The sequence below is a fragment of the Mustela erminea genome, chromosome 3, assembly GCF_009829155.1.
Source record: "Mustela erminea isolate mMusErm1 chromosome 3, mMusErm1.Pri, whole genome shotgun sequence".
Taxonomy (NCBI): domain Eukaryota; kingdom Metazoa; phylum Chordata; class Mammalia; order Carnivora; family Mustelidae; genus Mustela; species Mustela erminea.
The window spans coordinates 84,652,670-84,666,929 of record NC_045616.1 but is presented as its reverse complement, the minus strand read 5'-3'; the positions used below and the strand labels follow the sequence as shown (position 1 = coordinate 84,666,929).

At 40.1% G+C, this 14,260-nt stretch overlaps 1 protein-coding gene across 4 annotated transcripts in view; it reads left to right on the top strand.

Annotated features, from left to right (window-relative positions):
* Window positions 1-14,260, top strand: part of ARHGAP26 (Rho GTPase activating protein 26) — a 436,434-nt gene that overhangs the window by 145,137 nt on the left and 277,037 nt on the right. The gene's annotated exons all lie outside the window — the stretch shown is intronic.

Sequence of the window (14,260 nt, the reverse complement as noted above, 5' to 3'; positions counted from 1 at the left end):
TCTTACCCTTATGGAGGAGAAGTATATAGTAGAAGAGGTAATTTCCAACCTCTCATAAGAGATGACCAGGAAAAAAGCAACAGCAGCAACCATGGTAAAATTCACTTTTTAAGCTAAAGGTGGAAGAGTGGTGAGGGATCTAGCAGTAAGAGAACACTCTGTAGAAGCTGAATGCTCTTCATACATTCTCATGTTATCCTCACTACAGTCTAGGAGGACTGTGCTCCAGTTAATTAACATTCCTGGTGAGGAATCTGTAGTTCAGAGGTGTGAGACTTCCCCAGGGCTCAGGAGGGATTTGAACCGAGGTGCATGGGCACTCACTGCAGGGCACCTTCCTGCCGCAAACTGAGGATATGTTAGAAACGTTTCCAGCGTTAAGCCCAGGGCTGTCATTTCTTGGGTTTCAAGGATACCACTGAGTGTTCAACTTGCTAGATGTGAAATCTAAGAAATGCTTTCTCATTATACTCACTTGCACATGGCATCATAAACAAATGGATGAACTAAAGCTGCAAACTAGCTTCTGTTCTTATATTTACTGCCTTGTGACCTCCAGAAGATCCTCACATGGCTAACAGTTTAAAGAGGCAGTACAGAAGAGCACAGGCACATTGCACACAGGTGTCCCACGAATGCTGTGTTTTTGGGGGGGTACATCTCTTCTCCCTGTTATTTTTAAGGTGACACTCATTTCTCTCTCTCTAGAGAGACTAGCATGAGTCAGAAAGCAATGGGGTATTTATCACTTATTTCATTGTATGACAACGCATTGCTGTTAATTTGTTCTTCCTGAAATGCTGATGAAAAGGGGTTAAGCTCTGACATTTATGTCCTAAAGGAAGAAGTGTTGTGATTCTTTGACCCAGGAACAAGCTGGGAATCAAATTAACTGTTAATTCAGAGGTATGAGATTTAGATCCATAGTTCTTGAACTTTATGTCTGAGGTTCTCTGTAAACTGAATACAATTCAGAAATCTACTTTTAATTCTTATATCTAATTGCTTTTCTTTTGGTATATCAACTAGGCCTATTGTCTCTTCTCAGTATCTTACAGCCTTCTATAGTAACTTCACATAATTTCCTAATCCCACATATTCACATCTTATCTGTCCCTTATTCTCCAGTGCCTTTCTTCGATTCCTTTTCTCAGAACTAGTTTTAGGGGAGGTTCAGACCTGAGAATTTGTTGAAGACCCTTGGTCTGTTCTGAGTAAATATATCATAGGCTGATGTTTTCATATCTTTCCTTCAAAAGGATTTTGTTGTTACCAACATTGAAAAGTTAACATTAGTAGAAACTCTTGTGTCTTTCTTCAATTCCAAAGTGAAAGGTTGTTTAGGTCAAGATATCTTGTCCCTTAAATTGATGTGATACTGCTTTGAATTTGTCTTCTGTTTTTGTTTTTAATTCCATTTCAGGACTCTAGCATTAAGACTATTGTAAGGCTTTAAATAAGTGTGTATGACTTGCAGTAGTTGTAGGATGTTGGCACAATATGGTACAAAGAGGAGTATTTTCTTACTTTCTTAGAAGTTGTTTATTAAGAATTGAATTGTATATCCCTCAATTCATAATGTTGAAGTTCTATTCTAATCCCAGTGTCTAAAAATCAAAATTATTTGGAAACAGGCTCTTTCTAGAGGTCATCAAGTTAAAGTTAGGTCATGAGGGTAGGCCCTAATTCAGTGTAACCAATGTCCTTATGAAAAGGAGAGATTTGGATACCGAGACAGATAGGTACTCAGGGAAAGCATCATGTGAGCGTGAAGGCAGAGATGAGGGTGATGTGTCTTCAAGCAAGAGAATACCAGAGATGGCTAGTAAACTCCCAGGATCTAGGACAGAGGCATGGAAAGGATTCTCCTTCACATACCTCAGAAGGAAGCCACCCTGCTAACTGCTTGCTCTTGAACTTCACAGCTTCTTCACAGGCTTGTGAGCTGCTAAATTTCTGTAGTTGTTGTCACCTGTTTGTGGTACTTTGTTAAATCTGTCCTAGCAGAGGAACCAAACCCAGTATTGAATAGGGAGGACCTCTCTCAATCAAGCAGCAGCAGTATCCCTGACAGCCTTTTAGATGGATGGGCCAGCACATACTTGCTGAAGAAGCCCCACTTCACAAACAGCATGTTGACATAAATTATCTTCCTTACTTTGCATCGTCTTGATGGTAGCCTAACCTTTTTCTAGCTTAAAAAAAAACAACAATCATTCTTATGTCTTAATATAGAAACAATCTTTGGTGTTTTTTGAATTATCTTGCCATAGCACCGAGCATTTGAAGGTCTGTATTTTATGTTGGTTAATTGAATAAGGGCTGGATTTATCATTTTCTTCCTTAAAGTATGCCACCTCTTTTTGAGGGAGTTTAATGTAAAATTCATGGGTAGAAATGGGATTCCATCTAAAAGTAGCTGTTAGTGGTAGTGGTATGTGAGTTACTAATACTTGCCAATCGGGACCTCTCTTCAGTCACTCTAAATAACTCCACCATGCGGCATCCTATGGAAATTAATGAGCAAAAGTAAGGAAAATATTTGTTCAAGCTAAAGGATCGTGGTGGAGTCTTCCTCCCAGCATCTCTGGATTTGTTTAAAGAAATTTCTCACAGATGTGACACATGGATATTTTCTCCCATATGTTTTCCAGGAGGAGCCACTAAACCATATGGAAAGTAATAGAAACAAAAGGCTTCGTTTTGATGCACTGAATCAATGTAGTCTCTTGAGAGGAGGTGTTTATACTTGAGGAAAGGAAACAATTAGAATACTTTATTTTTTCCAGGACTAGCTGACTCCAGCAGAAGTCCATACATTTGGAGATATTACGTGGAGTACTACACGCTCCATTCCTGGCATTGGCATGGGGGCCAAGACAAGCACAGTCCTTACCTGCAGGGGGTTTGCTTTTGATTGTAGAAAGAGCAAACACAAATGCATATACATACACATTCAAGCAATTCAAGGTATAAACCGGGATGTTGAGTGTTTCAGCAAACTTGGAGGACCAGAAAGCATAGGACAAATGTAACAAACACAGGGACCTAATCCTTCTGTTCGTACAGAGATTGATGGCATGATTGGAATACTCTGAACCTGTTCTTCCTCTCCTTCCCTCCTTCCCTCATTAATGAAGTACAACCACATGCCACAGATTTTACCAACTGCGGAGGTAGGAAGTTTAATGAAGTACTATGAATCTACTGGGCTTTCCTTCTTAAAAGCTGTCACCTGATTTTGCTTTCAAACTAAACCTGAAGTCCTCCTAGTGCAGGTGTCCCACAAACAGGTAAAGCAAGACAGTTTCCTCTGACCAGCATCAACCTGAGGGGCCACGCCCACTGTCAACTCTCCTGTCGTCCCACTGTGTGTTCTGTGCCCTTGCACAGTGTATGAGCTCTTCTTGGTAGGGGTTCGCTGGTTGTTGAATTAGGTATGTGTTCTGTATACCTCTGTTCAACTCTAAATTTGTGTGTCAAGTAATTTGCTTCCAGAGGCATGATAACATCATTTTCTACAGTTTTTAATTTAGTACTATGTGCATGGGGTTTTTTGTTTTGTTATGGAAGAGTAATGTTTGAATTAGACAATTTTGTTCTTATTTTTAGGACTTTGGTGAACTGTTTTGTAAGATACTACAGAAGCTTAATCATGTTAGGTGCTATTTAAATTAAGACTTGAGCAAGTACTTACATACTCTGCATTCCAGTATAAGGTAGGGTGAAAAAAATTCCAGGAAAATGAAAAGTTGGTTAAAGAAAGAATAGTGGAGTCTTAGAAGATTTACAGAAGACCTGAGAAAATCTAACCCAAACCCTCCAAACAGCTACCACCCTCATTTCAAGGATCTTTTTATGGCAGACTGCAGAATGCAGGTAAAAGAAGCAAACAGCCTTGAATTTCAGTTTGGGACCTGCCCTTTACTAGCTGTGTGACTCTGGTCCAGGGCTTATCATACTACCCTTGCAGGACTGTTTTGAAGATGGAATATGATAATACTTCCTGGTGCAGTCCTGTGTTGGCAAAAGTTGTGCTTTTGGAATTTTTTTTTTTTTTTTTTTCTCAACCCCAGTACTTTGGAATTCATTGTTCTTATGTTGAACCTTTGCTTTGGTGGATGTTTCTTTGAGCATGTTTTTTCCATTTTGATGTTGTTCCTTTTCCTATAATCTAATGATTTTTCAAGTCTACTATAAACTAAGAGTGAGTACAGGTGCATTAAGTATATGTGCAAAGGTGCTGGTAGAGGAAGATTCTGTTTTCAAATTATATATGTGGTAACCCATTATTTGTATATATATCCTATATAAGACAAAAAGGGTTATGCCTTTCTTTATGACTTACTGTCTCAAAATGGAACTGTACTAAGTTAAAATAATACTGTTGTTTCTAATTTGCTACGTGTCGTGTGTGTCGTGTGTGTATGCACTTGTTTGTATGTCTTGGTGAGGTTGTGTGAGTGTAGATGGTATGTGTTTTCCAAAAAGGATCACATTATGTAACAGACTTGCTGCAGTGCTCAACCTCTAGATGGCAGTTTAGTATATTTATTAGTAACTACTAAGAAGGTCTAGTGGAAAATCAGCTCTCCTTTATACATCAACAATTAGGAGTCAGCGGCTGGGGGTGGGAGGTTATTTTTGCGCTAGAGAAGAAATGATGTGAATTACTCCTTAAAGGAAAGGTATTCTAAATGATTCATTCTTTGTCGAAATTCCTTCCTCTCACCCTTTTGTGATGGATCATTTCATACCTGCTACCCTGCAAAAGCAAGCATGCTCAGTTAATCAAGCTTCTGTTTAAACATTACATTTTTACCTTGGTTTCTAAATGAAAAGTGTCAGGCTCTTTGCTTCAGGGACGGCTTATTTCAGGATGGTGAAGAAAACAGATGTGTGATTTTGGCTGTCCGATGTGTGCTGAACACCAGGCCAACCTGCCTTTCCCTCTTGGTGCAGGGCGCCTTTATCTTTTGCAACAGATGAATCTATTTTTCCTGGTTTCAGACTTCCCCCTCCCTGCCCCTCCCCTTCTCACCCCTGGTTTGAAATAATATTTGATTTTGCCTTCCTGGTGGTTGGATTAGAGTGCTGGTCTCAGTACCATTGACATTTTAGACAGGAAATGGCTTTTCCTTCCTCAGAGGGTGTTCTGCTGTAACTTCCATACTTGGGTGGGGGTAAACTGGGGGAAGTATTGTGCTTTCTGGATTGCTTCTTGGCTGTTCTGTAAAATAAGCGAGTTGAGAAGTTTTTGGAATCTTAAATATTCATGCAGTTTGAAATTGTTATCGAATGGTCTTCTTCCCCTTTTTCTTTTTTTGTAAATTAACTGAGAGAGTATTTACTCTTTGACTCTGGTTTAACTAAAAATGGGATGTGGTGGTTCTTGGATTTTATGAAGGGAAATGGGGGCGACCTTATTTGTACTCTTCGGTCTGCATACTGAAATTTGTTTTGCTAATGGCAAATGCCAGTATAAAATGAGTTTTTTAAAAAAATCTAAACCAAAATGTTGCAGTTAAATCTGAAAAGAGAAACAAGTCAATCAGTAAATTCCACTTACTTACATTTCTATGCACTCTGAGCTACAATAGTAAAAGCAAAAAACTGTAAATGACTAATAAATTTCTTAAATTAGATAATTTTTTCAACTTGTTATCAATGGTAGTAACAAGTATTTTTGTTCTCCCTGAGTTTTACTCATTGTGGCAATTAGTAATGTTGCCTTCTGCTGCTGCTGCTGTGTTAAAATTTGCTTTACTCCTGTGTTCCCAGTGTCTGGCATAATGGCTGGCCTATAATAGGTAATCATATAAGTTTCTCTTCGGATAATGCAGTTTCATGTGCCAAAGATTTCTTTATTTGGGCTTCCTGATGTTTTATGACTGCATTTTCCTTTAAAATAAAAATGTAGGAAATTATTTGATATGATTGGCAGTATTTACTCTTGAGAGTATCACTACTGCTATGGTGCTCATTATTTTAGGACTTTTCCTCTCAAGGGGTTAATGCTGTAGGCAGTGATATATTATAATTTATTCATTATTAAGACAAGATCCTTTCTAAATTGATGAGAAGCCTACTTCTGAAAACTTCTTAAGGGGTGTGTGTGTGTGTGTGTGTGTGTTTGTGTGATAGAGCACATGCGCACAAGCCCTGCTTCCCCTCTTTCCTTCCCTCCCCTTAAGGCTTAAGGATTCAATCACCATGGATCCCAGGGCACATACACTGCATGCACGTGGGGGCAGTACAGTATTGTGCTTCTGTGTAGGCTTTGCTTCTGTGTGGGCTTTGCAGACTGGGTTCAAGTTGAGGCTTTGCTACTTCCCAATGCTATGACATTTTGCAAGTTTTTAAAATAGGTATAATGATAATACCTACTTCAGAAAGTTATTTTGAAGAATAAACTATATTGCAAGTAAAGTCCTTAGCACGGTGCTTGACACCTAGTAAATACGCAGTATATATTAGTCACAGTTAATGAACGACTAGTTTGCAACTTCTGCTTTCTCTCTCAGTAACTCTGTCTCTTACCTTTAGCCTACGCATATCCTTTTTATGCAGAAGGCTCTGTAATGCATGAAGACCATCAGTGGGTCATTATCTCAGTGCATATTTATAACTTTTTATCTCCATATAGATTAATGTTGCCCTCCAGTGATGACACTGGGTCCTGAGTATTGGGGATAAAAGAGGAAGTAGCCCACGTTCCTTCTTTTATGAAACATTGGAGATGCTCTGCTGAATTTGACTGTGAGGTGAATCACAAATACAGACATGCATCGTTGCTGGTTCTAGTGCATCAGATGACTTTATAATACATCGTGGTAACTTGGGGTAGAGCCCAGAGAAAGACCGACACAGACACTAGAAGTTGCAAACAGGCGGTCCACAGACCTATGTTTAGTTTGGCTTGAGTAGTGTTTGAACCAATATGTTGAAGTTGAAAAAAGTCTGTAAATGTTGCTCTGCCTCCCCATGTGCCAGCTGTTTATGGAGTGAGGAGTGGATGCCTCCTTTAGGTGGGGCATACACTCTTCGCTTTACTCCTGTCCCCACCATGCCCTGTTGTCTCACTGTGATGACAGGTGACAGCTGCTGCTTTGTCTTGTACTTGCACCATTATTTATCCTATAGAGGGGAAGTCCTTTTTTTGTTCCTATGACCATCAAAAAGTAAATGTGCGAAAGAAAAAGTAAAGGGCATATTATATGGAAAATGAGAGTGAGCCTATTTTCCTTGGGGCAATAAATAATCTTTTCATTTAATTTCACTGATTTTGCTTACTTCCTATTCTCTGTGGCTGTTTGAATCTGTAATCTCATAGACAAGAAAGCATTGTCATTCTCCAAGATTATTTGGTATGGCTTTGGCCATATCTTTGTGTAAATGAAGATGTCCTGAACTTCAAACCCTAATAATGGTTGGGAACCTGTTTTCCCAGTAGGATTTTAGAAGCAAGGGACAACTTCCTGTCCCTGGCATTTGTGCACCTCTTTCCCACTATGGATGGCAGCCCATTCTCCAAGGCTTCATCATTCTGTGTCTTCCTATACAAGCATAACCTGACTCGTACATGTGCTGTAGTGTAGTTGGAAGCTGGGGAATGAACTCTTGCCAACAGAAGACTTAGAGTCTTATGAATGAGTAACCCCTACATCTTTGGATCTTTGGAGGTTGATTTAGAAAGAAGAGGTTCTGAGTGTTTGTTTCAGTGGGGTGGAGTCAGTAATAGCATTTCCTTGTCCAGTAGGAAGTAGTGGAGTTGCCAAACTACTGAGATCACTATTGTTGACTCAGATTCAGGAATAAGATTAGAGCAGGAAAGCTGTGGCGTGGCCCTGGAGTCAGGGCTGGTTGTAATTCTGTTTGCTCTCTGCTGCTGAGGAGCCTGTGAGGTGACATCAGTGGTCCCTGCTCCTGGATGTGGCAGTGAAGGCTACACTGTTTTCCACGGGCTCTTTTCTGGAGGCCAGAGTGGAAGGGGGTATGGTGCTGGGGCGCAGTTTGGCCTGTGACAGATGAGTAATTTTTTGCATCTTCTCCCCTGTTGTGTGAGAGGTAGAGTGCCATCTTAGAGAAAATTACAGATACTTGTTCACCAGTTTGAAGCTGATAAAGATATAGCACTAACCAAGGATTTATTCAGATTCAAAATGAGGTGCCATATCATACGTTGTATCTTAGAATTGAGCTGTAGAAAGGATTGCAGGTCTTTTTTTGTTACTTCTCCCAACTCATGGGCAGAGGGCCCTCCTTGGCAGATTTTCTAGAATTGCTAAAGACCCCTCTTTGTTCTTATCAGTTATCTGACATTAATTCCAAAAGGGGGAAGTAGGCCACTTAAATACTTTACTCAGGAGGAAAAAGGAAATGGCTGTGTGGTGAGAGCCTATGTGTCAGTGCAGCCCCTGGCCTGGCTCCCTTTGTGGTAGAGGTGTGATTTTCAGTGCTGTGTGTGAGTGTGTTGGGGATGGGGTCATGTGTATCTGCAGCACCTGTGGCTGGTTTCTTTTCCTTTTTAAACTATGTTCACCTGCCCTTCTTCCTCCATAGTTTTGACCCTACTGCACACTTGCCATCTCTTGCTCTCCACCTGCCACGTCCATTTGCCCCAGTGATAAGAGCAAATTCTTGGAGCATTTACAGTGTGTCTAACACTGTAAAACACTTTATGAATATCTCATTAAACTTTCACAATGACTCCTTGAAGTAGGTATTGTTTAAATCTGCAGTGTAAAGAAGAATATGGAGTAGTTCAGTTAGTTGTCCACTAGGCACTTACATAGCTATGAAGCACGAGAGTCAGGATAACTAGGGTGCCTAAGTTATTGATGACAAGTCCTATATCTTCGGTATTTAAAAGACTTTTTTTTTTAATTGAAGTGTAATCACAGTAAGATGCACAAATCTTAAGTGCGTATCTTAAGCATATCTTTATGACTGCCCCCCACAATGCCTATATGGGTGTAACCACCCAGATCAGATTATAGAACATTACTATTACCTGAGGAGATGGTTTCCTTCTAGTCATCATCATACCTCTTCCCCCAAATGAAATCACTGTTCTGAATTCTGTCCCCAAAGATGACTTTGACTAGTGTTTGAATGTCATATCAATGGAATTGTACTGTTAGTAGTTTGTGTCTGGATTCTTTGTTTCATTATTATAAGATTGATTTATTTTGTTGATTGTACCTTGTAGTTGGTTCTTTTTTATTTTTGTATGGTGCTCCCTTGTTTAAATATAAACAATTTATTCTCATAGACGGATATTTGAGTTTTTTGTTGTTGTAAAATTTGGCCATTAAGAGTAAAACAACATTCTTATAAGAGACTCTTAATCTCAGGAAACAAGAGTTTCTGCCGGGGAGGGGGCGAGGAGGGATGGGGTGGTTAGGTGATGGATATTGGGGAGGGTATGTGCTATGGGGAGTGCTGTGAATTATGTTAAGACTGATGATTCACAGACCTGTACCCCTGAAGCAAATAATGCAATAATACATGTTATTTGCTTATATGTTAATTAAAAAAATAAAACAGCATTCTTGAATGTGTCTTTTGATGGACATACACATTCATTTCTCTTGGATGTATGCATAGAGGTAGAATTGCTAGTTCCTACAGCAGGTGAAGTGTATGTTTAGTTTTAGTAAACTAAATTGGTTTTATCAATTCTCTTTCTAGCAATATGTGAGAGTTCTAGTGGCTCTGTATTCTTGCCAGTACTTGGTATTGGTGGTCTTCTGAATGCTCTCCCTTCAGGAGGGTGTTTCATTGTGGTTTCATTTGCATTTCTTCAAAGAGACATCATGTTGGGCCCTGTTTCTTATGTTTGTTGGCCATTTGTGTGTCCTCCTTGAAGTGCCTGTTCATGTCTTTTATCCATTTCATTAATTGGGTTCATTTTTTTTTTCTTATTTGTGGGCATTCTTTACATATTCTGGTTAAGAGTCTCACTGGAGATACAAACTATAGCATCTCTTTCTCTTTAGTTTGCCTTTTCACTCTTTTAATGGTACCTTTTTAGAATGAAAATTATTCATTTTTTGAAGTCTTATTTCCTTATTTCCTTTTTTCTTTATGATTAGTGCTTTCTTTTAAGTTTTTTTTTTTTTTTTTTTTAAAGATCTTATTTATTTGTCTGAGAGAGAGCACAAGTTGGGGGGGAGGGGCAAGTGGAGAAGGGGAAAAGGGGAAGCAGAGTCCCTACTGAGCAGACAGCCCGATTTGGGGCTTCATCCCAGTACCCTGGGATTATGGCCTGAGCCAAAGGCAGACGCTTAAACTGACTGTGAGCCACACAGGCGCCCCCATGTTTGGTGCCTTTTATGTTCTTTTAAAAAACTCATCACGCGCTGGGTGTTAATACACAACTAATTAATTATTGAACACTACATCAAAAACAAGTAGGGTACTGTAGGGTGTCTAACTTAACATAATAAAAAAATAAATAACTCATCCTTTCCATCTCTTGAGTATTTTGAAGCAGAAGAAATGTGGAGAACCTCTGCTGAAGAAAAGTCAGCTATAGTCACATTGGACATCGTCATCTTCTTCTTTCGGATTGGCTGTTTGAATGGTGTTCTGGTGGTGACTGTATCTATGAAACACTTCAGGCTTTACAGAACCTTTTATGGTTTGATCTTATTTGATTCTATGTAGGAATTTTGTCGTGCTTGGAGGAGGAATGTTCAGTATCTGCTTTCTGTAGGGTAGGGCACCTCCACATTTGCTGTGGTCTTGTGTGTAAGGGTGAAGTAATAGACTTCTGGGTTGAGATCCTGGCTCTGTGACTGTAGACAGGATACTTAACCTATTCAAGCCTTGGTTCTTTTCATATCCCCAATGGGATAATGAGAATATACCTACCACGTGATGTAATTGTCAAGATTAAATGAATTAATTTATATATAGTGATTAGCATAGCATCTGACATACCCTCCTCAGTTATTATTACTGTAGATTATATTCCATTATGGTATTTGATAGTAACACAATTCTTTGTAGAGCTAGAAAGAACTCATTTCAATTCTCTTTCATTGTTTTATATTTTCCCTTGCTCATTGCACACCCTCCTCTGGATTTCTCTTTCTCTTTCCCCCTCTCCATTTTTGTTATGAAAAACCAGATGCATTTAAAACACAAACTGCTGACGTGGAAAGTACAGGGTCATAGAGAGTTTCGCTCGTTTTATTTTGTTTTGAGGAATGGTAGCTAGTAGGGACACAGGGAGGGGGAATATGGAAAGAAAGTTATTGCTTGATTCCAAAATAAAGTTGACCCTTTCACCTTGGTCCTTGGAAATTTACACATAAGAGATTTATGTAATTATGGTTTAAATTGTTATGAAGGAAAAGAAACTTGGAGCTGAAGGAGTTTTTTCTAGATGCCTAGAAAGGATAGTACTGTGATCCAGACATTCATATACAAGATTGAGAGAAAATTACCTGAACTTGGAATGGTGATAAGATTAGAGCTAAGTGTATTAAATCCACTTTATTCAGTTCCATACTACCCCCTTCCACAAAAAAGGGGAACAAAACCACATATGGAAAAGAGCTTACATTTTGATATTTTTTCTTGAAGTGAAAACAGATCCTGTTGACTTTCCTGGTTACTAAAGCCAAGTGGCCTCCAAGTTTGTCTGAACTTCCTCCTTGTGGTTCTGGGTGGAAATCTCACAATGTGGGCCATGAGGTTGATGTGATATCTGCAGGGCCCCTGAAATCTTGGTATGCTAGGCAACTATTGTGGTCCCACTGTTTGCTGGTAGGAACCTAGCAGGAAGTGGACTGGAGACTTGTTGGCTGCTTGACCCTAGTGTATACCGGGGGGTGTCTTTTGCTCTTTAGTGTGGGGGGACAGGAAGGAAAGGGTGGGGGCCAGGGCAGTGGGTCTCTAACTGTGCATTGGGATCACCTGGGGAGTTGGTTAAAATCCAAGTTCCCAGACCCAGCCCAGAAATTAAGATTTAGTAATAAGGTAGTTTTAGGCTAAGAATCTCCATTTTTCAGGGAATGCCTGATTCTGAAACTGGTGGTCCAGGCACAACACTTGAGCAGTACTAAGAGGTTCAGGTCCAGGGACTTGAGAGTTCTAAAGCAGACTGCAGCTTCATAGACTTTTTTCCCCTCTAAGCCATTAAAGCATTGCACTTGAGGAAGAAGAGTAGAATCAGTCCACCATGCCTGCCAGCCAAGGATCAGCTCTGTGGAGCCATGACTGCCAGTAGTCTGCAGATAATGTCTGGTGCACTTAATGGGCTCATGGTGGGAAATGGGGATTTGGATCTGAGAATGAGAATTTCTGGGAAGAGGAGGGAGGGCCCTGGCAGGAGCTGTAGAGAAAAGGCTTACTGTATTTTTGTGTCCTCTTTGTGTTGGGGTGTCACTGCTCAGGATGGCCTTCACAGGAAGGATTGCCTCTGGGGAATTAAAGTTTTCATGTTCAGGACCTTCACTCATCCATCCGCATACCCAGCTACCACCACTGTTGTCCACCTCCACCCACACACACACAACATGTACACACACACTCATACCACACCTCAGTGCCGCTTGAGTCCCCAACCCCCCTGTACTTAGATGCTTACATCTTCGGAAATGTTTTTCCTTAGGGGATGTTGAGTGATGTGATATTTAAAATGTGTTCAACATGAATAGATCTAGCATATCAATGGGACTGTGGAAATAAGTCAGTACCAGTAATTATGTGGGTCAGAATGAATAGACTTGTGCTGATCAGGGTATGGCCAGGCCCATATGTGTTTCATTACCATACTGTTCTGCGATCATTATGATACCGCAGACTCAGATGGTAATAAGACTTAATTCTTGCTTAGTGGACCTCTTACTTCCTTTTAAGCTTTCTCAGAGTTTACAAATGAGGATTTAAATAAGTAGTTTTTTTTTCTTAAGATTTTATTTATTTATTTGACAGAGATAGACACATCTAGAGAGGGAATGCGAGTAGGGGGAATGGGAGATGGAAAAACAGGCTTCCCTCTCAGCAGGGAGCAGGATGTGGGGCTCAATCCCAGGACCCTGGTATCATGACCTGAGCTGAAGACAGATGCTTAATGACTGAGCCACCCAGGCACCACTAAATCTGTAGTTCTTAACTTTTTGAGGGTTGTGTCTCTTTTGATAATGATTGAGATTGAACTGTTAATACATAAAAATATACATATATTTGAAGATGGAAGAGTGGTTTATAGACTCTCTTGGACCCATCTGTGGACTGTAAGGACTCCTGCTTTAATGAGCACAGAGCACTTTTAGCTCCCTCTCCCAAGAACGTTTTCATTGCTCAAGTCTCTGCTAGTGCAGTGCCATCTGTAAGGGGAACTCAACAAACACCATTTGATACCATGTGCAAGCTTTCTGGAGGGTTTGTGTTCAGTTTGAACGGTCAAGCAGATTTCATTGAGAGGGTGAAAAGAAGTAGTGCATGTAAAGAACTTAAGACCTGACATGACAAGTATTCACTTTAAAAATGATATACATTTAGGGCGCCTGGGTGGCTCAGTGGGTTAAGCCTCTGCCTTCAGCTCAGGTCATGATGTCAGGGTCCTGGGATCAATTCCCGCATTGGGCTCTCTGCTTGGCAGGGAGCCTGCTTCCTCCTCTCTCTGCCTGCCTCTCTGCTTACTTGTGATCTCTCTCTGTCAACCTCCCAATAAATAAATAAAATCTTAAAAAAATATATACATTTAATATCATTATAAATCTGTTTACCATCATAAAACATCTCCATGTCAAAAGGAGTTTAGAAACCTTGGATTAGAGGTTAAGAGGCCAGCGTCCCCCCAGCTTGATTGTTTCCTCTCTCTTTAATTTTGAGTCCAGTGATTCTGTTCGCTTTAATACATATGAATTGCTATCATACTGTGAGTAAAGGTCTCTGTTATGCATTTTGGAGAATAGGAATGAATAAGACCTCAAGGAACAAAAACTGGTCTAAAGGAATCACTTTAGTCATTTGTGTCCCTTAACTGTAAGTAGTAGGGTAATGTCTGCTGTGGTTTTTCCTAGCTCCCTGAGGGACACAGGCTTATTGAGGGGAATTCAGGAGATGACTTTTCTTTCTGAGGCTGAAAGGTGGCTCTGAAAGCTGCCTGTGTGCCTCTCTTCATTTGTTAATCCTGGCAATCTCTTACTCTGTTGTTTGGGTATTTCTTGAAGTTTCACATTCATCAGGATCTCTCCACCAGTGACACTGGGTTCATGTCTATGTCCTCCTTTCTCCACAG